This window comes from Cyanistes caeruleus, chromosome 5 (genome assembly GCF_971803275.1).
Source record: "Cyanistes caeruleus chromosome 5, bCyaCae1.hap1.1, whole genome shotgun sequence".
Lineage (NCBI taxonomy): Eukaryota > Metazoa > Chordata > Aves > Passeriformes > Paridae > Cyanistes > Cyanistes caeruleus.
The window spans coordinates 46,380,100-46,404,328 of record NC_141705.1 but is presented as its reverse complement, the minus strand read 5'-3'; the positions used below and the strand labels follow the sequence as shown (position 1 = coordinate 46,404,328).

At 40.5% G+C, this 24,229-nt stretch overlaps 1 long non-coding RNA gene across 2 annotated transcripts in view; it reads right to left on the bottom strand.

Annotated features, from left to right (window-relative positions):
- Positions 1 to 1,318: 1,318 nt before the first annotated feature.
- LOC147653079 (uncharacterized) overlaps positions 1,319 to 24,229 on the bottom strand; it is a 30,447-nt gene continuing 7,536 nt past the window's right edge. For both annotated transcript variants that reach the window (XR_015286522.1, XR_015286521.1), the window contains 6 exons: positions 21,526 to 21,565; positions 21,077 to 21,267; positions 18,279 to 20,251; positions 6,383 to 6,476; positions 5,488 to 5,631; positions 1,319 to 3,207 (listed from right to left, as the gene is read on the bottom strand). This is a non-coding gene — a long non-coding RNA (uncharacterized LOC147653079). The remainder of the gene's footprint in view (positions 3,208 to 5,487; positions 5,632 to 6,382; positions 6,477 to 18,278; positions 20,252 to 21,076; positions 21,268 to 21,525; positions 21,566 to 24,229) is intronic.

The window sequence follows — 24,229 nt, the reverse complement described above, 5'->3', positions numbered from 1 at the left end:
AAACCACATCTCACTCTTCTAACATGACTCCCTCCCCCCCTCCCTCTCCTCTTGAGGACCCTCAAGGATGCCAGGCATATGTCTCTTTGTGCTGTTTTCTTCTTCACTTCCATTTAAGTGATGCTGTTTGCTTCCTCTCCAAACCCATTTTCATTCAGAGACCAAAACTGCTTCCCCTCTGTTTTGATCTGAAAAGGAACATGTATTTGCCCGAAGCCATATGATGTTCTAAGACTCCTATAAAGATTCATTTATTTATTAGCCTCCTTTGAGCTTGAAAAATACAACCCTTTTTTTTCCCAGTGTCTTTAATCCTTAAGTACTTCACAAGTTACAGCTCTAGCACTGACAGAGAAGTGCTGTGGGCTGTAGGGTTGGGCAGCCCTGTTGGAGTAGATGGCTTCATGTGGGTCCTTTTGGGAAAGGGAGTGTTTTCCCATGAAGTTCAGTCTTAGTCCATGGGTAGGGATGCTGCTTGTGGCAGGCAGAATGGGGGGGTTAGTACCCAGCTTCATGCTCTGTTTTCTTCTTGAAACGGTAGCATGACCCATCAAATGCCATTTCTACATGTCTCCAAAACAATATACAGCATTTCTGTACTCAGATGAACCATTTAGCTCCAGCCTTTGATTAAATTGTTTTTCCATTATCCAACAATGAACTGTTAAATGAGTTGGAAATCTGTTCTAGACTAAAGATGTCTTTTCTATAGTACTAATTGCCAACAAAGTGGAACCGAATACTAAGGAGGAGGAGGCTAGGTAGCTTGCATGGAATTTAGTTTTAAAGGAAAATTATGTGGGCATATATTAACCATAGCTTAGAAGTCTTAGAATGATTTAACACTTGAGATTTTGAGGATGTTGCAATTTATCATATTCTTTAGTTGCATGCAACTAGCTACCAGAAATGTCTGAATGACTGCACAGTTTACAGTTACCTGGGTAGTATGCTGGTCACAATTTCTAGTTTTGTGTGAGGATTACAAGGCACCTCTAGCATAGTCACTGCCATTTTTTGCAATGATTGTTAGTTAATCTCGGTATCTCATGCGCCTGTGATATGAATCAGTAATTGCACATGGCCAATTAACCTTTATTTCCCAGGTGAGAGAAGTAGCAGATAGGGTAATGAAGGAGTGCTTAAATAAAGTATCATTCCATCTGGAAAAGTTAGAGCACTGGAGGGTGAGAGAGAACGTGGGCCCTATCTCTGAAGACAGTACTTCAAAGGTGTACATAATAAAGGGGCTGTGTGAGCCATACACAAGCACACCAGTAATAGTCCTGGTGCTGGGGGGAAAATTACCACACCACTGTTTGCTTTTTATTCTTTTTTTTAATTATTTTTTTCCCTCTCTTGTTAACAGTGGCCTTGTGAGCACCAACAAAGTACGAGCTTTGGCTCACATTCTCTGTGCAGTTGCCACAGCTGTGCTGTGGGGCTGCACCTGGCTGGGGGCTCTGCTGCAGGCAGCTCCTGTGCAGCCAGCAGGGCCCAGCAGCACCCAAGCACCTCAGCCACCCGCAGGCAGCGTGGCAGCCCACACTAAACTTTCTCTGGAAGTAGCTGTCTGACCATCTCTTCATGCCAACACACTGACTTGTCCCTGGCCTCTGCTATTCCTTCTCAAGTCAAAATACGCAGTCATTCATGCCATGGGTTTCCACTTCAGGCTCTGTTCATGTCTTTAACTTTTCTTCTGGGTGTTCTTTCTTCAGCTGTTGAGCAGGACCGTGTAGCCAGAAATCTGGGAATGTCTCAGAGTGAAACACTGCTCTGGTCCTTTTCTGCAAGACAGCACCATGGGTGGCAGCTCCTTCAGGAGGGAGAAAGAGTGAGAAAAGTTCTTGTCCTCCAGATCTCAGAAGAGTTTGAAAATGTGAGTACTAAAGTCTCAGACCATTAGTGAATTTGAAAATAAATTAGTTCTATGTGCTTTGAAGATTTAGAGACAGTCTCATCACTTATTAATGATGACCCAACACATTTGTGCTTTTTTAATTCTTCCCACTGGTTAAACAGGTGATTTACCTTCTAGCTTGTTCTCACTGCTGCTGCCACCACAAACACATTTACTAAGGCAGGCAGACACCCCTTGCATAACAGGAGGCAGAGGGGTTGGGTCTGTCTGGGCGTTACACAGAGCCTTGTCATGCCTGACCTGCAGGCATTGTGAGGAATTGTCAGGCTGGGAAGAAGACACTCCTGGGGTGCAGCACCAGAAGGAAACAAGATGACTCCTCCTGATCTACCAGGATGGAATATTGGGGGATTATCTGCAACATCCAGGGGAGCCTTTATCCAGTGCACTATTAAATAAAATGGCATAATTGTCAAAAAGAGCACGGAGCATTTCCATGCTGCCTGCTGTGCTTCATAGGCACGTGCAGAGCTTCACAAACATGTCACTATGTACAGTGGCACTGAGCACAGGCGGGGAAGGCAGGAACCAATTACAGTTTTACTGTGTTACCAGATCACCAGCAGAGAGGCAGAGATGGAAAGGGGCACATTTGGGCTGTGTCCCTGCCTACAGTGAATATTAGAGGTGCTCAGCAGCAGCTGCCCCATCAGGCTGGGAAGACATTAATGGTCTATCTGAGACCAGGAGTGTGCTTTTCAAGTGAATTGCCTGATTGCCTTCCATTACCATCTTCCACTGGCAGTCTGGGTGCACAAGGCTGGATGTCTTGCCTTGTTCCTTGCTGGAACAGAAGGGGATGATGTGGCTGGGGATGAAGCTGGGGAGGAAGATCCTGAAGCCTGTTTAGTGCCAGTGCTGTGTCAGGAGCACCCATGACCTGCATCTTTGCAGGGATCATGACAAGGAACTGGTCTTAAACAGGTAGGAGTTTCCAGGAGCAAAGGAATATTTTGATATACACATGCTGTAGAATGCTTAATGTAGTGAAACCATTATGTTACTTTTAGGTCCAGTTTCCACAAACAAGGTGTGAACACAGGTTTTGTTTTTTAAAGGTGTGACTCTTCCTCTGCAAGCTGTTCTAAATATGTGCTTCCATGTTCAGTGTGCCAAAATAAATGTTCTGCTACGTTCTGTTTCTGGTTTGGATTTTCCTTCTGAGTTTTAAGCCAGTAATGTGCACAGTTACAAATTTGGTATCAGTGTTCAACACCATCAAATATATTCATGTTGCTTTGGTCATTTTTCCTCTTCGCCTTAAGTTGTTGGCTCATACATTGCTAAAAAAATTACAGAGAAAGGAAAGTCTTAGAAAGAACAATTAAAATAATAAGAGAAAGAATAATCAACATTTTCCTTTTTTTTTCTTTTTTTTATGGAAAAGCCTTTATTTCAGTCAGGTTTCAAAAATAAGCCTAGTTTCTTTTTTCTTTTTAACAAGACTGCTGATCATGCTGGTAAAAGTCGAGCAAGCAGTACTGGCTTTATTTAAAAACTCAGCTGCTCAGGTAGCCACCAAATATAGCTGAGCTCTTACAGGAACTGCTTGTAGGATTCTAGTATTGTTTAGTTTGAATACAAATCCTAGTTCTAGGGTTTCATACCACAACTAGATTTAATGTAAGTGAGATTCTGATCTGGAGCCAAGCTCCACATCTGACCAAATCCAAATATGTCAGAATCCCAAAATGTATTTTAAGTATATCACATAACAGATTCTCAGAACATCATAAAAAGCTACATGATAAATATAACCAAATAGGAATGTTTTCATAAATAAATGAGTCCTTGTGCCATTGAGCCCATCTGCCATGGTGTAGAGGGTCAGATCCTTATCCATCTGTGCAGAACAGGCTTGCATTGTGCTTATGCACTTGGACTGTTCCAGAGCCATGTTCGAAGGGCCCAACATCAACTGCAGAGACGAGAAAAGGAGCCAAACTTCTCAAATGCTAGGGCCAGACGGCACAGCACGAAGCTGCTGCGCAGGAGGGGCCCACATTGAGCGCTGCTGATGCTCAGGCCAGCTGTGAGGCACCCATTTGTCTGAGAGATGCGGCACCACGGGCTCCAGCGCCTGCTCTCCCCTGCTCTCCGCAGGTGGTTACCAGGCAACACCGCAGCTTCAGACCCCTATTGTCCTCCCTGCCAGGGGTGGATGCATCTGTCACTACTGCTGCTACTGGGCAGGAGAGAATATGATTTTGGAGGAGAGTGGGAGGAAGGTGGCCACAACTGAAGGAGATTTATATATCCCTTACCCCCTAGACCACTGCAGATCAGCTAGCTGGTACTTGTAGATAGTCTTCAAGGAAATTCAGGGATCTGAGTTCAGTCATTTCACAGCAAATGGGATTACTGTGAAAGGAGAAGGATTCCAGATGCTTGCTCTCTTTGCAAAAGAGCTAATGCTCTTGCCTGATTTTTTAGACAGGCAATTGTAGCACCTGCCTTTCCTGAGCTGTGCAATGACGCAGTTCACCCTTACAGTGACCTTCAAAGGCGAAAACAAAAAAAGAGGAAATAGCTTGTATGCAGAAATACCTATAACACATCTTGCAAGAAAAGACTCCGAAGAGCGCTTGCCTGCCGGCTATGGCTGATGTGATGGGGTGTGGGGCTGGAGCCTCACCCCGGATTCTCACACCATTCCTCTTTTACAACCAAAGGCTGGTTTCTGCTTTTTCTTGGCTATTTTTCTTATGGCTGGGTTCACAGCCTGAATAGTTAGGGTAGGGATCTGGTGCAGTACTTCATCCTGCTCACTGCCATAGAACCACAAATGTGCACAAGAGAAGGAGGAGGGACAGCCTGGGTGAAAGCTGAGGGAAGTGCCTTGCAGGGAGCCTTCCCTATGCCCACTCTGCCGTGGTAGCCAGTATATATGCCCAGCCTGCTGATCCCAACTTTATGCTTCTACAGAAGTGTCAACACCTTCCCCTGAGCTGTGAAGAAACATTTCTGCAGACCATGAGGGATGCAACATGAGGGAGAAAGAAGGAGTGGAGAGGATGTACTTTCCTCCATATCACATCCATGTAGACAAAGTGTAATTTAGCCCTCTGTTTCATATTTAGTTGCCCTTAGCTGCCATTCAATCAAAAGAAGCCCACTCTTGATTTATTTTCAGGCTTTCTCAGTTGTGTTATTCCTCAAAAGAGCTTCCTAATGTAGGCACACAAAGGATGTCTGTATCTAGGAGCTACCAGTGTCCTGCTATCACTTACTGGACTTACCTTGCTTCCAGGCAGAATGCGCTTCAGCAGAAGCGCACCTTTTCACACTGTGTCCTGCAAAAACTTGTGTAATATATTCCTATTAAAATCTATGTTTAAGCAAACAAGGAAACATGACAAACTATGTCTAGTTTTCATCCAATTTCCAAACTTGAAATGTTTGCAAAAAGAGATCTGATTTCTGCAAGCCCTGTTTTTTGCATATTCTTTGTTACAAGATCTGCTTGCTGCCTAAAGATGCTCAGCATCTCTCCAGGTAAGGAGCCCAGGCCCCCATTCAGGGTGAATAAGGGTAACACAAGCTGTATCTAAGGGAGGCCTCACCTGACGAGCAGGATCAGCAGCCGTGCCTGTGTTGCAATGCGGCTGAGTGATGGTGCAGGGATGCAGCACATTCTTCTTCCTGCCACAGGCATTCCCGCAGAGTCAAGGAGGCTTGGGGGCTGCCAGCTGCTCGGCCCTTTGCTGCTGGAAGAATGCAGCTGAATGTGAAAACTTGTCACCAGGCTGAAGCCACGATACACCTGTCCCTCCTGTCAGTCTCCTGCAGTAAAGTCTAACAGGGACTTAAAAACTCAAGCCATAAAAGTGGGATTTAACTGGCCTTATTCTAGAATGCAGTATGTAATATCCATGCTCCATATGTCCTGTGATGGGAATGTCCATTTAAACCATGCTATGTAAACAAGACAACAGCTGTGGAATGGCATCAGCCATCCTGTAGTAATTCAGAGAAGAGTTGGGCAAAACTTTAGAGGAACATTCCTTTTTGTTAAATACCTATGCCCAGAGAAATGGGAAGAATGTGTGATGGGGACCAGCGCCATCTCCTTTTTCTATGAAGTGGCAGAGAAACTGTGAGAAACCTGTTAGAAGGAGGAAAATGAGTCCTCCAGCAATGAGGAGGACTATTTTCCTTTTTCATGTTGTTAACACTCTTGTGTCTAACTTGGAAAGATAACACCTTGAGGAGCTACTTGCACTCACCTTTTATAGGTCAGCAGCGTGGGAGCCCTGGAGGAAAGTACTCTGCTAAATGTATGGAAACAGCTGGCTGCAGCTGAATCAGTTGTTTCCTCCCTGGAGATAAATGTTTGTCTGCCTTTTTTCCCCCCCGTTTTCTTAAAATCTAAATTAGACTGCCATAATGTAGAGAAATTTCCTGATATGTCTAGTGAAATATAGCAAATGCAATAACAAGCACTGCTCAGAGCATTACTTTTTCTGTTAGCTGAAGTGAGAGGAAAAGAGTTGTGGTTTTCCCTTCATTCCTTCAGTTGGCTTTTCTTCCACATCCAAACAAATATATTAATCTGTGGTTAAACAAAATGTTTTATTCCACTATAAATCAAACATCTTGGTTGGTTCTTTTCCCCCTCCCCCCGTGCTTTCCTTTATTAAACTCAGATAAATTGAAGCTAACCATCACTAAATTGCAGGTCAAGATGCTTGACCACTCTTAAAAAAGCAGCCCAGTGGTTTGATTAATTTGACTTTAACCTGAAAATAATTAGTTTTACCAAACTTTCATTACTGGTTAATAAAATTTCTAGCATTGCAATTTTCTTCTGTTCTAGTTACCATATATATACTGACATTTATAAAAGACACTAAGATTTAATAACCTCCTAGGCAAATATTGATGAAGACAAGAGGTCAATGTTAAACTGTCAAATCAATAAATCCAAACATTCACACTGGCAGTAGTTAATCTGCTTATACTTATTTTTAAAATAAATAAATAAATTAAAAGCCAATATTATCAAGGAAGTTAAAGTTTCTGAAGCTCAGAAACACACTTATTCATCACATTGTTTACAAAACTAGTAGTGTTTACTTGAAACATGGAAATTAAAACTGAAGACCATCATAAATCTTACCTACTTGACCTAACCAGAAACTAAGAACCATCATCACACACACACTTTTCACTTGGATATTTAAAAACTGCATTTGACTAAGACAGCTTGCAATCTCAGTGCCTGAGTGTAGGTTTGCAGGGTCAAAAGTGAGAATTGGGTACAGCCTCTTCAAAATACATGCTCTGACAAACATTCTGGCTAAACTTACTTGCATTGAGACACTGGTAGCTTTGGAAAGGGAAAAAAAAAACTCTCAGTGAGGGGAGGAGAGATTTTATAAGAGCAATTTCTTCAAAGTTCTGGATAGGAAGCCAAAATCTACATTTATGAAGGTTTTCAGCAAGGAAATTAGTACAAGGTGTCCATCTTAAAGAGCTTCCCATCTGTGGTTGCAGAGCAGTAAGTCTTCCTAGCAATGATTCCAACTTCCCCTAAAATCTGTTATTTATGATGGCCTTGTGATAAAAAGTTAGACTCCTGCCTGAATTACAGGGAAGTGGGCATGCACCTCATCAAGCTTTCAGAGAGGATTTTGAGGAGAATTTCCCGCTTACTGAGTTAATAACCCTGTATTTGAAAGAGGTACAGCGCAGAAGCAAGGAGCAGATGGGAAACAGTCTTCTTTGTCTTCTGCAGAGCACATCCTTAAATACAATACTTAAGGTCTCCCGACTTTTATTTTTTATTTCTCAACTCGAGCAATTTCCTGAGTATCGATTATCTGTGAGCTGGAAGTGTAAATCACCATGCAAATGAGTACACCACGAACCCTTATTAAGAGAAAGGCAACAAAGAGTCTTCAGGAAAAGTTAGGGGAAGCAGGAAAGGAAAAATGGTTCCCGAGGGTCAGTTTCAGGCTTAGCAGAGGGAATTCAAGGCTTGGAGCTGAACCATCAACAACCTTTCTCTACCCTCACAATGGGGCATTGTTCAAGCATTTTGGTGATGTACTCTATTAATAATGGTGTTTTCTCTTCGAGTAGCATGCCCTAGAAATTGTATGGATTAGGCATCGAGTCCCACATATTTTAGCAAGGGGGAAAGACAGAAAGTGTGGAAAAGCTAGGCTTGCTCTTGCATTCCTTCCCCATTGAGGGCAAAGGAATAACGCAAAGCATGCAGGAAAATGTTCTTAATAAGGTGTGTAATCTGGTTGTGAAAAGGGGAGGGAAAATACAACTGTAACGCTACCAGTTTCATCCTAGCTTTCAGCATTGAGATCGTGGCTGTATTCTCTGCCCTTCATCTTAGTGTAGCTGAAGTGGACAAGGTCTGCAGAGCACCGTTTATTTCAGTTGTCAGCTGTAATCACAATCACCATCACTTGTGCTGTGGCTGTGCCCCGTGTAACAGGATAGGGGTACCCCATTCTCCCAGATGCTGATGAAGTATAAAGGACATCAATCCTGTCCCAAGCAGCTTACCATACAACCAGCAGGCAACAAGCATAAAAGCCAGCAGTGGGGCAGAGCAGGTGCTAAAGGGAACTTTACAGCATTCCTGGGCTACAATGATTGGCTTTATATCCAGCCAAAGGTGTCCAGACAATTTAGAATTGTTGAGCTTTTTGTAAAATGAGTAATTAAATCATAACAGCTCTGCTCAGGCACAGTTCCACCTGGTCCCCTGAGCATGTTGCTCTCGGAATACTGGATCAGTGTGTTCACGCTTAGATTGCATTAAGACTTTGTGTTTCTCAATCAGTTCTAAAACAAGCCAGCTACAAAGGGCTGCAGAGGAGGCAGACAAAGATGAAGTTGGTTGTGGAGGATGGAGGAGGATGGCCACAGAGGAAATACTAGCTGCAGTTGGAAATATGGCAGTGGGTTTAAGTTGAGCTTTCAGCCTACAGCATCCACATTTTCAGCCTAGTGCTGAGAGCTCAGAGACCATAGGTACTACATGTGAAGGTTTGCCTCATGGGTAGCATGCAACAGATGACTCTCAAAGACAAATAGGGAGATAGATCCACAATCATATTCAGAAGAGAGGCAACTGAAGAAAAGTAGCATGGCAAGCACACAAAATAAGAAGGTGGGTAGACAGCAGGCTTGTCTACAGGGGAAATTTAGTACCAGCTAAGCTAAGGTGTGAATTTATACAGCCCTAGTTACTCCACACTAGCTCCCTGTGTGGATAGCCTTAATATGTACTAAGAACGCTCCTGTGAGCACAATGACACATTTACTACTAGGGGAGTTAATGGAGAGCAGCTAATGCGCTGCCAATTCACACCCTGGCGAGCACCATCCCGCCTGCCCCTGCTGACTGCACAGCAGTGCTTTTTGCAGCAAGGGGCACTTCAAGCCAGCTACAGTCAGGGAAAGCTTTTCCAAATGCTGATGCCCTATTGGGACTGGGCTGCCTATGCGACCTCGTGGACAGAAATCATTAACAAGGATTGAATAGGCATGCTTGTAAAACAAATAATTCTGGACTTTTTTATAAGGTTGGGAGAGTGTCCTCAGGGATTTTTTATTTTTTTCTGAGCTGTAATATTTAATATTATCAAATAACTCATTAACTATAGATATGCCAATATGCTTTATGTATCCTACAGGTATGTGGTCTTTCACCACATACAAAAGTTTATTTAACCTCTTTGTCAGAAATGGTGAAACTGAAATACAAGTGAAATGATGTGCCTGAGAGTATATGTGGAAAAGGAGTCCTTATTGCCTAAGTCCTGCTTCTAGGGAATCTGGCTATCATAAAAAAAATGATTTTGTTTCTGTGAAGGGCAGGAGATCTGAGATTTTGGTCTAGCTATGAATCTGGATCCAGATTTTGCATCTGAGGCACTGCAGTATGTGATGAACCTAGAGAAAAATTGTGCTTGTTGTAATGCATCAAAAATAACACTTTAAAGAAGGAGGCTTTTAACAAATCTCAGTCACTTCTGAAAAATGTTAGCTTTAATCCTACTGACATTACTGAGACCCTTAATCCTGGAATTGTCTCACTTACTTGAGTACATGTGGGGGGAGAACAATCTGGTTCTATGGAAACAAACATACTCTTTTTATGAGTGATAGGTTAAGCATGCAAAATCTGTCATTACCATAATGACAAGAGTGATGCTCTACGAGGAATACTAATGCATCTGTACTCATTCCATCATGGAGGGCATGCCACTTTTTTTATTGAAAGCTGCTGATGTGAATAACACAGAAAGGTTTCTCAACATTTCCTGTTTCGCTGAATAGTATGTCACATTGTCACATCACACTGTTATATGATCTGGTAATGAAACACCATAATGCACTTGTGCAAGGAAACAGACTTAAGGATATGGAGACTACATTAGCCCTCAATTATCTGGCCTTGGATGGCCTAAAGTTCAACCTTCTGGATGCTTTTACATAAATGCAAAAAGTAGCAATCAGAACTGACAACCATCACTGGCTGCAGGAATGTAACAGCACCTTCTGTGAAGGCAGACAAAACCAGTGTGCTGCTGTACACAGAATTATTGGGTGCTTATCAAGAGACATCACACCTGCTCTTAGCTGTCTGATTTTATACTAATGTTTTACAAGTAAACAAGCTTCCGTACACCCTCAGCTATGCTGTGTTACTCTACAGTTATATATAGAAGCTGCAGTGTGCTGCTTTGCAGGGATGAAGCTGTTTTATAAGGGGATGCTCCAATAAGGAAACATCTGTCCCTTTTTTATGGACATGTTTTAAGCCACTGAAGTGGTGCTTCTTTCCTCTTTCCTTTCCCCTCTCTCCTAGCAAGCTATTCTTCAATTTGCCAGCTATTTACAGTCTATTCCAAATGTCCTTCTCCTGTTTCCAGGCCTAAAATCAGCCACGATACTACTCAATATGCTGGCATTTTTGAAGCTTAGCATCTAAGGAGATGTTTGCTGATTCCCTTCCAGCTCAGTGTGGATGGGTACAGAGTGGGTAAATTCCTCAGAACTCTGTGACCACCAGTTCAGTCAGGCAGGGAATGGCTGTGTGTTACCACACCCCATCTGCAATGCTATCATTACATGGTTGAATTGCAGTTTCCATTCTAAGCCACATTTTCCAGGATTTGTAGCTCATCCGTAACTGGCCGTTCAGGTTGTCAGCCTAGCAATTAATATTTTTCTAAGACTTTGCTAGAAAATTATCCTAGCTCGCCCTTATTTTTTTCTCCTTTAAGAACTGAAGTCTAAAAATAGATTTTAGATGTGGGCTGTGAAAATCTCAACAGATCGCAATGCCCTCACCAAAATATCATGGGTACTTTGACGCACACGCTCAGCCAGCAAAGCAGCACAGACTGAAACCTTGAATTTGAATTAAGGTTAATTGAATGTCTTTCTGCATCTTGTGTGCCATACTGCTCCATTCCTGGCCTTCCAACTCTGATTAGAGGGACTGTCTATATTTAGCCTTCCCACACTGACCCCAGTCGTTCTGCATATTGGACTGGATTTCACATATTCTGCATTTAGTTTAGTCTTGCTCAATTTCAAAGGCAGAAACCAGCACTGCTAAAATCTCTGTACACCTCCAAGGAACGCAAAATAAATCCCATGCTTAGGCAGCAGTTCAGAGCATTATGACTGTTCTGGGTCTCAGCCCCCCTCTGCTACCTAACCTTATTTAATTGTTCTTCTGTGTCTCTGCTCACCAAAAGTGGAGACTCAACTCTCACGGGAAGGGTTGCAAGGAGTTACTTTCTGTCCTACTTCCCGAGAGTGAAGGAAAACCAGTGCTCATTCTCCTGTAGAGTCTTCAACTTCTGGGATCTCTAGAGGTTTATGAAGCCTAGGTACAAGAAATGCAAGCCATATTTTTTGTGATCTTTTGTCCTGCTCTGGCCTGGGGTCCCCTTTTTTTTACTGCATCTCTCAGACAATGTGTCTTCAGATGGTTTTCTTGAAATGGTTAATCTGTAGTTTGGAAGAGTCAGGTGATTCCTTCCTGAGCTTGCCTGAGCTCCTCTCCAGTCACAGAATTTCTCATTCAGATAATGTCGTTGTGGCAAGCTATCTACCATGCTGTTGAAAAAGACTTGCACCCATCCTTTGATTTAATTTGGTCCTTTGGAGCTAGGATTTAGTATCCTTGCAAAATGCTGTGACCTCTTGTGATGAAGTCAAGCAAATGGCAAAGTCTGATAAATTAGTAGCCTTTCCATTTGCCTTTGGAAACCAAGATTCAGGTGTAATTCCATTATAAAATTTCAAACTGTCAAGCTACAGTTCAAAGTCAAAGATAGTAGGGAACCTTGTGAAAATGTAAGACTGCTGTAATATTCTAATATGGCACTAATAGGGAATTTATATTTTTTCCCTCTTCCTACAGTTTACATTTTCCTGGTTTAGTACTGTGGTACACAGTTCCCAGCATGTATATCAGTGACATTCAAAAAGTTTGCTACCCCTTAAATCCTCTCTGTCCCTTTGTCAAAACTTGCTACACCAATGGCAGAGATAGAACAGCAGGCAACACATCAGCTCTGCTGGTGCCACAGTGCACAATATATCAACGTAAAGCACCACTGATTTTAGTTTATGGTAAAATACTGAGTAGTGTGCTTCTCCTGGGGAGCAGGTACAGCAGCTCCATCACTTCTGCCACAGGAGCAGCAACCTTTAAAAAAAAAAGGTAGGTCAGCCAGCTGGGGCAACTAGGATTTAGCTGCCACTGTCAACTCTGACAGGGGTCACAAACCAGAGACCTCAATTTCACCTACATTATCCACTCCTGCTGTATTAACTCATTCTTATCAGCTTTTACTGCTTTGGCTAACATATGTAGATATCATATTGCCTATTGCTTAGCCAAACTTGCTTCATGGAGAGAATTCAGAGAAAAGCAATACAATGAGTTTGGCACTAACTCGTCTGGCAATGACATACCCAGGAACAGGGCACAATTACTCCAGGATCCTGCAGAGAGGTACCACTGCCTTCTCACTCCTCATATATAAGTAAATCACATTCTCTTAAGTAAAATCAAATGCACAGTAGAAAACTGAAGTTTTTTTCCCAACTCTCCCTTTTGCTTGTTCAGTTTCTGAACTCTTATTTCTTTTTGGAATGCCACTGCTAATGTAAAGGAAATTAAATATCAACATTTCTTTCAGCACTTTTTAATCATATCCTTTGTGGCTAGAACTTAGGCTGTTAGTAACTGCATGTTAAACCTCGAGGAGATTACAGCACAGCCCTGGGATGTCAAGAAACTTCAGGGAAATAGCCATTCATTGTCCCACTGTTGTGTTACAGCTACCTATGGTGCTAGGAAACAGAAAATTAATACTGATTAATTCATTTCTCTGATTTATACTCAATACAAGAAAATGCTAACAAATTGAAATCTAAATTAATTTAGGTAGGAATGAAATTTATTCCATACAAAGACCTTATCTAAAGGTGGTAAAAATCATCTTGTAGGAAGAAATAAAAGTATCTCTAAATCCATCTCATTCCTAGATTCACAAAACCAATTCAGACCTGCCATAAGTGAACCCAGCTCTCTGAAAATAAGAAATAGATGACTCCTTCTAACAGGTCTACAATTTCAATGCACTTTGTTCTTGCTTAGATTTAAAACTAAGCAAACATTCTCTCAGGAAAAAATGTGGTCCTAGAGGGAATATAAACAGAAATGCCTCCAAGAGAGCAATTGCCTATAGCAGAGGATGAAGCAATGACCTACTAATAATGTGTCCCTGAACCAAAAAGCAACCAGTATCCTGAACAGTTCTTCTCCAGATACATTTTAATCAGGAGCCTTTTGGTATTTTCAGTCTTTGGGGCAAAACTCTCAAACAATCTGTAGCCAACTGTGAATTTAAAATGCTGCCTCAGCCAAATGTGTCTGCTGATTTGACACGTTTGTGCCTCAATAATTCACCTTGCTCCCTGCACTGCTCTTCATTATGAGACAACCCAGGTTCCTCTTTTTCTCCTAAAATCTCTGGAATGATGACTGTGCACTCCTTTCAAACACCAGCTAACAATTTAACAAGGTAGGAAACCACCACAGTTCTATCTAGCCAGCAAAAACTATCAGCCAACAGAATGACTCCCTTCCTCTTACACTTCTGACTTATGAATACACACACCTGAATCACACTAGCAGAAGTGTCCTACACTGGGATATGCACTCCTGCAAAGATCCTTTTCTGTTTTCTGCATGTAGAGTGATGGGAACCTGCAACATCCACCACAATATTTGAACTGAAATAAATAAAAAAAAAAAGGGTTTGCTACTTATAACTAAGCTGTAAGTAAGTAGAAAAGAAATAAGCATGAAATTGTGAAGTAAATTCATATTTGATGTTTTGTGGATGCAAAAGACATCAAAATGGATTCTTGTTTAATCAGAGGCTAGAAGAAAGGTAGAAAGCAGTTAATAAAATAAGTCGTACATCAGTCTGGAAGACCAATTTAATTGAAGGCAATATTTTATGTGATTTTCTTGTTAAATTCACCTATCCTTACAGAACAAAGTAATTCTTTTTTTCACATGCACTACTGTAAAATATTTAGTGCAAATAGCACTGTTTTCCCACATCCATCTATTTTTAAGTTATTTGGCACCTGAGGTACAATTTCTATTAGTACTGAAACTAATTCTTCACATTCTACTAGTGGGCTTTTTCTGTCTGTAAGTAGTTAGCACTAGGGGCTCATGGAATATAATGTATGAATATGCATCATACTGGTACTAAACTTCATTAGCATGGGGTTTATTAAAGTTTTCTTTTTCCTACCTGCTTGTTTTCATTAATTATTTCTTCAGTGTCAGCACCAAATACCATTTAACTCTACACATATTTAACTCTCAACTTTTCCATCACAGGTTTTATTTAATACAGACTTTCCATCTACCAGTAAAGAAAAGGTTGTGTAATGCCCCTCAACATTTAATACTAATGCCTCTGCATGATACTCATCAAAAAGGGAATAGTCCACTGATGGTTTGAACCTTTGGAAGATAAAGTTTAAATTTATATTTCAGGATCTAAGCTACAAAACCTATCACTATTTAACAAAATGGTGCAACTCTTCGTGACCCCTGAGAAACTAATATTGGTACATTCCCAACTGTGACCCACAGGAAGGGTCCCCAAACAGGGGAGGCTCAAGGCCAGTTGTTAGTTTTACTGAGGATTGGTTCCTGAAAAAGTACCACATGTCACTTCCACAGCTGGGGACTGATGCAATGAACTGCAGCTGCCCCCTGGGAGACCTGTAAGGTCTGGCAATAAATACCAATAATACCAAAAAATTTCCCACATGTCAGTTTGAGACCTCAGTGAGGTCTGAGCAAGCTGTGTTTAAAATCCTCACCCATGCCAAAGTGCCCATTGGAGCACCCTGCTCTAAAGCATCAGAAACATCTGTACTGAGAGACATCCTGTGGGTTTGCAAGGAATTCAGAGCTCCTCTGTCTTCCACAAAAGAAGGTAAGCAGCTCCCAGCTGTAACACATAAGTCTAAATATCCTCTAAAAATATTTTTTCTGTCTACTGCAACTGAAATACACTGCTTTCCAAATTCTCTGTGCAGGGCCAGAATATATGTTATTGATTCTTTATTAATAGCTTTGCCTAGCAGAGCTTTACTGATCCTGCAGGATAAAGAATCCAAAAAGTAAGGCTTAAAGATGGTGGAAGGTGTTTTCTTTCAAGAAAAGGGTTATAAACAAGCTGTATGCTATCTGTAACACCTTATTTTCTCATTTGTATCTGATTGCTTCCTCATGAGAAAATTTAGAGGGAACTTTGCTACCATATTTGTGGTGAAGCCACAATAAATTCAACCGGATATTCTGCTCAAGGGAGAGATCCAGGGGGGAATGATATAAATTGCCAGCAAAAGCAGAACTATTTCAGGGTGGTCTACTTAGAACTAGCTTCTCTGCTTGTTGATTATGTTGTTGACAGTTAGCCAAGATTTTTTTTCAGAAGTACCTAAAGTTAGCTCAAAAGGTCATATTTGGGAATGAGAACAAATGGTCCAAATTACATACATTCTGTGCTCCAGCAGCTCAGACAATTACAAAGCATGCTGCTTATTCATCTTCCTCAACATTTTGAAAATCTTGACCTTTGATTTTCAACCAGCTGTAATGCAGTCTTTGCCTGATCAACAGCTTTTAATCTATTCCACCAAGAAAGGAAGTAAAACTCTGTACACATGAGACTGTAAAAGGCATAAAAATTAGGAGATAAACGAATCTCCAGAATGGCCAATCCAAGAGCAAGCTGCCAACATTCTCTCTTTTCAGATGCCAGCCTGCCAAGGCAGGAGACGCTCTTTCAAGTCTTCCTAAAAAACCTTGCATGGAGGGTGTTAGCTTCACTCCTTGGTATCATGTTATTGAGAGAGCTTGCTGGAAAGCAAGTGCATAGAATTAGATAGCGAAGGAGAGACCACGGGATCTGAAACACAAGTGATGGGATCACAGTGGGATAGCACTGAAGAAGCTGGCACAGACCCAGAGAACTCTTTGCAGTAAGAGGAGAGAATTACTACAAACCCTTGTCCTCATTCCACGAGAGCAGTTGGTAGCTGTTAACTACATGCAGACTATAAAAGGAGAATGAGAACTGGCTACCTTCAGACAGAAGAAGAATGAATAAAATGCATTAGGTCTCCAACATATGAAGAATCAGAAACCTATACAAATAAACTATTTCTGCAACAAGGCACAGTGCCAGCAGCAACAGTCTGAAGTACTAGTCTGTTCTGACAGCAACGAGAAATGGCAGCTACTCAGAAGACATCACCTTAAAATCATAACAGCAAAGAGTGCCACAAATCTGCATATGTCTGGCTTTTCTAGGAAGAAAAATATTTTGGCCACAGATAGTTTCTGGGTTTGGCTTATGAATAATTGAAGAAATCAGGCAGTGATTTAAGAGGGGTGGATCACCTAATGTCTATACACAACTTGGCTATGCAAGGAGAGCTTACTGCTCTTATCTCTCTTGATTTTAAAAAGACTAATCATCAACACAGCAGGGTACATGCAGAGAACCAAAAGGCCCTGTCCCACAGTTCTCCTGTTTGCATGGGCCTGCAATAACTCACTTGACTGAGTGGTCAGTAGAAAACTGATAGGAGACAAGGATCTGACCCCATCTGGAGAGTTTAAGGCAATTAAAGGGCAGAGAAGTAGGGTTTCCATCAATGTTAAAAGCGTTTGTAAGAACAAATTCCTCCTTCTGTGAAAATGTGTTTGGATACATCTGTGTATTAAAAATAAAGAGACTCTCTATACATTTATGCACACTGAACTGAATATTGTGGTGAGGTGCAGTTAAAATAAACAGTGGAGCATAGGACAGTGGGGAAGAATGGACTTGACCAGCATCTCCAGTAAACTGTTCCAATTCCTTACTTCCTCTTACATTTTATTTTGTTTGTTCAATCAGGTTGTGTATTTTTCTTTTGCTAGTTAATCACTAAAGAAAGATGCACACCTAAGAAAATTTGAAGTGGTGCTGTCATACTTCTATAAGGCAAAGGAAAATTGTCCAAACTCCACTCCAAGAACCTTCTGATTGCTCTGATGAGCACTGGAAATACTATCATCTTCACATTAAAGGGCTCTCCATTTCCCTAGTGCTATCTTTGAAATTAATTACAAAAGGTTTCATATAACATAAATAATCGACCTGTCTGCAAGAAGAGCAGCATTGGCATCAACCACTATCTTTAGTTTCTTTCTCACTCTCTGTTACTGTAGACTGGTTAATCAAGATTCCTGTTCAACTGAGTATGTCTTCTACTTTGATACTCCTAGGAGCACTGTTAATCCTCCTTCCAAAGGAGACCAAACATTTAAGATTAACATCTGTAAGAATTCTCTGTGAAATTCTCACAAGCAGCCAAGGGACTTTTCAGGCTCGACACTTGCAGATCAAATATCCTATGATTTGTTTGGTGACACTGTTCTGAATGTCATCCTGTCATTTATGGATCAAGTATAAACATTTCATCATAACATCTCACGTGAAAAGCTCCTGCCACTTCCTCCTGCAAATCCCTCCTTAAGTGCATTTCCCTTGAAAGGCTTCCAATGTTCCTCTGCTCACCAATAACATCTGCACCCACTTTATGGTAAAGTAATATCAGCAACTCGAGCCTAAAGTAGACTTTCTGCTGCCTGTAGAAGGATCCATTCTGTTCGCAAAGTCTATATATAGATATCTTAAGATCATCCCCTTTCCTTTCCCCCAAAAAACAACCAGAAACTGATATAATCCAGGATGAAATTTTGATTGCAGACCTTCCAGCTGAATCAAACAGCACAATCTTCCAACCAGTTTCTAAAGACAAAACAAAACCCAAAATATTTATTTTGCACATAGGAACACTTTGAAGCCTCACAAATGCACTTCTCACACAAGGAATATCTACAAACCTTTTAATTTAGAAATAGCAAAAATAAAACTATTCTTCATTATGCTCCCTGTTCTATAAGACCTACTTTTCCTCAAAGCCTAGGGCTTATCAGCATAAGCTTTCTGCTCAAGAACAAGTTTTTCAGCTTAGCCATTTAAATTTAAAGTTCCTTTATCCTTTCAGTATATATTTAACTCCCTGTCTTCTCCCTGCAAAGCCTTACAGAATTACAGTTGGCTTATTGACAAGCTGACCTGGAGTTGTGCTGCAACACCTGATTACTGCTGACCCATGCAAAAATATCACATGTACCACACAGCATGAGATTTTACCAAATCAATTTCCATCTTCCCTGGAACTTTAGACCCCCACTCCCCATATCTCACCCCTGCCTCTCATGCTGCTAGTTTCGTCATGGACTGGTGCCTTGTTTCCCACAGATGCAGCTGCCAGGCCTGCCTTCAGCAGAGGCAACAAGTGGGATCTGGCAGCAGCAGTGATGGAAGCTGTGTGGAGGATGTCACTGGAGAATGTCCCCTAAAATGGCACTGTATACATTTGTTTTAGGAGCACAATATGGTATACCCAGAGGGAGGGCAAGAGGGGAGCTAATGACACAGGCAGTTGAGCCTGCCTGGGAATTGAGATACTTATTTATACACTATTCTGGACTTTTAATTCTATATATTTAAATACACAAATAAATGCCCTCTTTTTCTGCAATACTGAGAACCACATTTACTAAATATGGAAACAGTGTATCTAAAAATAAACACACAAGTATGAAGACATTAGCCTTATTCTATAAAATAGGGGCAAGAGAACTGCAGCAATTTAAATGTCCAAAATACTCCCAAAAAGAATCCCTTCTCCCACCCATACCTCAAAACTAAAAGAACTTCACAAAAATTCCCAAAGTTGAGTGAACGTGTCAAGAAAGGCACAGAGAAAGATCATTAGTGGTAAGTGGGCTCCCTGCAGATGAATAACCTTTTATGTTGCCAGAAGACAATACAAATTTGATGTTGTTTTACTAATTTTCACATTCTTCATTTTATAGCAGCAATCATCACAAGCCAGCAGAAAACAATACTGTCTGATGGTAAGTGATCAATGTTCACAGCATCCTCAGTCACTGTGCAGGGTGATAAAGCCACACAGCAGCTGGAGTTTTGCTACAGTGACAAGCAAATATAAACACGTAAATGGAGTTTTCAGTTACTCTTCATATTTGGAAGACCTTCAGCAGAGCTCCAGTAAAAGCTTTTCTAACACCTTAATTTTGAACTGGAATTACCATTAAACCTATCAAGTTTCTTCCTAGACATAAAAAATCCCCTTACTTGAATCCCAGGTGCATTTCTAATTTCTCTGTTTAATTACATCCCTGAATTTTAATTTCATTTTATCCTGGAAGTTTTTTGTCAATATATGTTGAAGTCATATTATCGAGTGGGCTAAAGTCTTGCACATACATTTTTGTTACCCAAATCCCAGCAGTCATTACACTAGATCACAGAATTAAATTCCTGGGTTAGTAATTTATATCAAACTAAAAAGCAATGCCTTTTTTAAATGCTAAAGTAGTCCTCAGAAATTACTGCAAACCGTGAGTTACTGTTTCACTCAACACAACAGTCATGTACATATTTCTGTCTCAAATTTCCCCTCTAGATGCCTTAAAAAAATAAAAACAAAAATAAAAAAATTAAGAAGTGTCATGGCTCAGCCTGGACTGGAGTATTTCTGCCTTGGTTTTTGTCTCCCGTGGCGCCGGGTGCATTCCGCGTACAGCAGCATCTCCTAGTGGCAATCCTGCATTCGCGTTTGTGCTTCCCACCGTTTATTTCCGAGTGCCTGTGCAATAAAAGGAATCAGCAGGTGATCATAATAAAAGCCCCTGAGTTACAGGACCTGGAAATGCGAGGGTTATAATCCTTCCTGCCGAAAGAGGCAGGGTGGGCTTTGCTGAACAGCCCTGTCCGAGGGTCCTCTGTGGGACCTTAAGTTTCTTCAAGGCTTGAATCTGCTATCTGATTTTATTTTTTAATTTATTTATTGATTTATTAAATAATAATAAATAATAATTAAATAAATAAATAAATAAATAATAAATAAATAAATAAATAAAATAGATTTATTAATTTAATTTATTATTTAATTTTGTGCTAATTTATACCAGCGTAATACTGGAATAATACAGGAATACTAGCGAATTCCTGACTTTTGCCAGATTATATGAAGGAGGTGTCTGCTTGCTTTCAGAGCAGTTAATAATGAAGAGTGTATTCCCACTCTATCAGGGAAAAGCACTGCATGAAGTTATAGAAGTACTGAGGACAGTTTCCAGACACACAACAATTCACAAAGGATTTGGGGAATGCTTCAGTACTTTCTGTAGACAGGACAGAGAGATGCATAGGGTTTCAGTACACTGGAGGTGGCAGATTAGAGATGCTGTTAACATTGCAGCTCTAATCTGTTGCTAGCAGGCTGGAGCTGGGTCCATCAGTGTGTGCAGAACCAAGCATGGTGTGTCCAACACTTAACAAAATGGGAGGAATCCTCTGAGCCGCTAGACACACATGAATTCCCTGTGGCCACTGCCACTGCTGGGCACAGCACAAAAATATCATATTCCAGGGAAAGTTACTATTTAGAACAGCTTAGACACTTGCTTACCTCCTGTTGAAGTCAAGATTAAATGACAGGCACAGGTCTTGGGACTTTCCAGATGGAAGTAAAGTCAGTTACTTGGACAGGAACTTGCCCACTGAATTCATTGCCAATCCAGGTCATTATATCCATTATATCCATGCTTGCAATACCCCAGTCTGCAAATGTTTAGAGCTTGGTACTGTTTTTTCTGAAGTCTGCTGAAGAACATTAAAACAGAGTAAGTATTCAATCTCCAGAGGTCAAAAAAGTAGCAAAGAAGTAACATTGAAATTGTGCAGAAGTACAATCTTGCATGGTTTCCTGCACAGATAAATCAGAGTACTTTTTTTCCATATGGGTTTTGATCTTGGCTCCACTATAACATCTCTGGCAAGGGAAACATCATACAGCAGTAAGAAAACCATCATTATTCATTTATTGAGCACTCTCTGTGTGATTGACATTTACAGTACCTGGAGGGAGACATAGGCCTTCTCTCAAGAGTCTTGCAGCCTGAAAGAACAACACATCTTAAAGTCATTGGCCAGACAATCAGAGCCAAATATGTGAACCTCAACATTTTTACTATTTACATTTAAAAGTTGCTTGCTTTTTTCTTTTTTTTTTTTGCTTTTTTTCTGCTTTTTTTTTTTCCTTCTCCCTATGGCTGTAGATAGAAAGTCTTAGAAGATGAAGAGTGTTGGGGGAAAAACATAGACCAATTTCACTGCAAAGTAGAAAAGGCAGATAAAATGCTTTTTTCATTGCATCCAGAAAGACTAAATACTCTTGAAGAACAAGGGGATAAATTTTTCAAGGGGACTGGATGTTGGTGCTTCTTAATAAGTAGAATTCAAAAAAAGTCCTGAAAATAACTGAATATCTCATCAGTCTGAAGTAAGAATTAGTAACATGTTAAGTGTTGATATGTTAAAGCCACAAAAGCTCTTCATCCTCTCTGCCTGTCTCCCTTCCTGTCTCCCTACTTGTATTTTCCTAGGTAAGTAAATTCCATCTAAATCTAAATCTGAACTGGTTCTCTAATTTTTCCTCAATGCCAAAGAATGCAGTGCAGGACAAAGGGAGCAGGATTATCTCTGGAGTCTTTGTGAAGTGGAAGGAAGCGGCTGCAGAGAAAGCAATCAGTTTTATCTGAAGTATTGTGCAACCTGTCAAACTAGGCAAATAAAAGTCCCTATATGTAATCAGTAACCAGTTTCACTGATGATGTTGCTTCAGTTCAAATATTTTTTCAAATGTGGGACATTTTACTGGTTCTCCTCTTTTATGATTGTCAGTAATCCTGACATATTTTACACTACTTCTGACATTCTATATGCTAATTGAAAGAACAAAAATAAATTCAGTAAACTGCAATTACCCTTTAAATTCCGAAAACAAGCTATAAGCTTTAAAAATTATTTCTAAAAAATAGATTTAGGATTATTCCCTGCCAGTTATTGAAAATCAATATATTTTCTAATTTAAATCTTTAAGAAGTAATGACCTCAGCACATTAAATGTGAATCCTGGAGATAGATTCATGTCCAGAGCTACCAGAATCCTTGTTGGTAACAGGTCCTGCATCTGGGAAATGCAAATACCTGGAACTATTCTCAGAGGGCAGATTATTTATGGTCCCCACTGAGCTTGACCAGATCTCTTCATGAGCATGTTTACTTGGGGAATAGCAAAATAAAATCTTTGAGGACAGTTTCTCAGCTGCTGATGGGTCTCCAAGGGGTAGGGAAAAGATGTCCCTGAATTTCTCTGCTTTCTCCACCCTCCATGAACATTGAAGTTTTGTTCCTGTGACACAACACCAGTGTGTAAAAACCAAACACTGTGCAACAAGAGCAACAGAAGTTGTCACAGCTATAGGAAGTTAACAGCATGAAATTTTGAACAGGAAAGCTAGGCTAACCTCAGCTGCCCTGTTCAAGTCTAGACTAGAGCTGGAAAAAAAACCCCACTCTTTTATGATGGTATTTGCTACTTCCTGAACATCTTCAGACTCTCAGGGCCAAACATGTGATTGCTCCCACTTTCAGGGACCTCAGAACATATTGGGTTAGTTTATCTCCTGAAAACATAATCCTCTGCTCTTAGGAACAAGCAAACTCAGGGAATGAGGCCTGTCCTGTTGATTTTTTTGGCAGAATTTGTTTTTTTTGTTTTTGTCCTCAGAAACTACACAGGTACATATTCAGACATTTACTTAACATCCTTAATCTAGAGGGCACTTAGACACATGGCTAACTTTGGACACGTTTCTGAAGGAGACCTGTTTAAAAGGGATTAAAGAAAATGGCTGGTTTGACCATCTGGCCAACATGCAAATAAATAAACAGATATTTTGAGTCACTTTGATATGACAAAAAAAGGCTTTTTGACCTCAAGGAGAAAAAGGGTGAGGGGATCTGAATTCAGTATGAATCACTGTGTTGCATTTCACATGCTACCATTCCTTCCATCACCTTTCCTTATACTGCATTACACAGCAGGCACAATGCTAAAGAAAGTGCTTTTGAAACCGAAAATATTCAGTCACATTTCTAAGTGCTGTCAGGCTAGAGCTGTCTTGTTTGCAGTTAAGTAAATAATTTGTCAGTAAATTTTCATCTACTCACAGAGCCAATCCCAAAATCTCAGTTACAATGAAAGCAATTTGATAGAGGTCAGAGGAGAAGAAAAATGGACATGTTTCTCACTATGGACTAAGAAGCAGCAATGTCTTGCTGTCCCAAGTCCTAGCAACTATCCACAGAAAAATAGTTTGCCTTAAAAAAAATGTGCTACTTGTTCTTTTGTAAACAAAATTGTTTCTGCAGGTGTGATTTGAATCTGCGCTACTTCTAATACAAAGTGAAACCACACAGCACAAGCTGCTCTTAAAAGATAAGGTAGCAGAGACCTACTTTCACTTCTTTTTAAAGCCAAAGCATCTCACCAAAAGTAAGTTGATCTTTATGTATGAAAATTTACATTCTATGTTAGAAAAAATATTTAGGTGTAGCCACTTTATTACTGAAAGGAAGTAATTGACTTTTATTGGTACTTTTATAATTTCATGTTATGGGGTCATAAATGTTGCAGTCTTAGTAAAAGATGTGCTAAACAGAGATGCTCACCCCACTGCCCCCAGTTTCAGAGAATTTGAAATTAGAATGCCAAGAC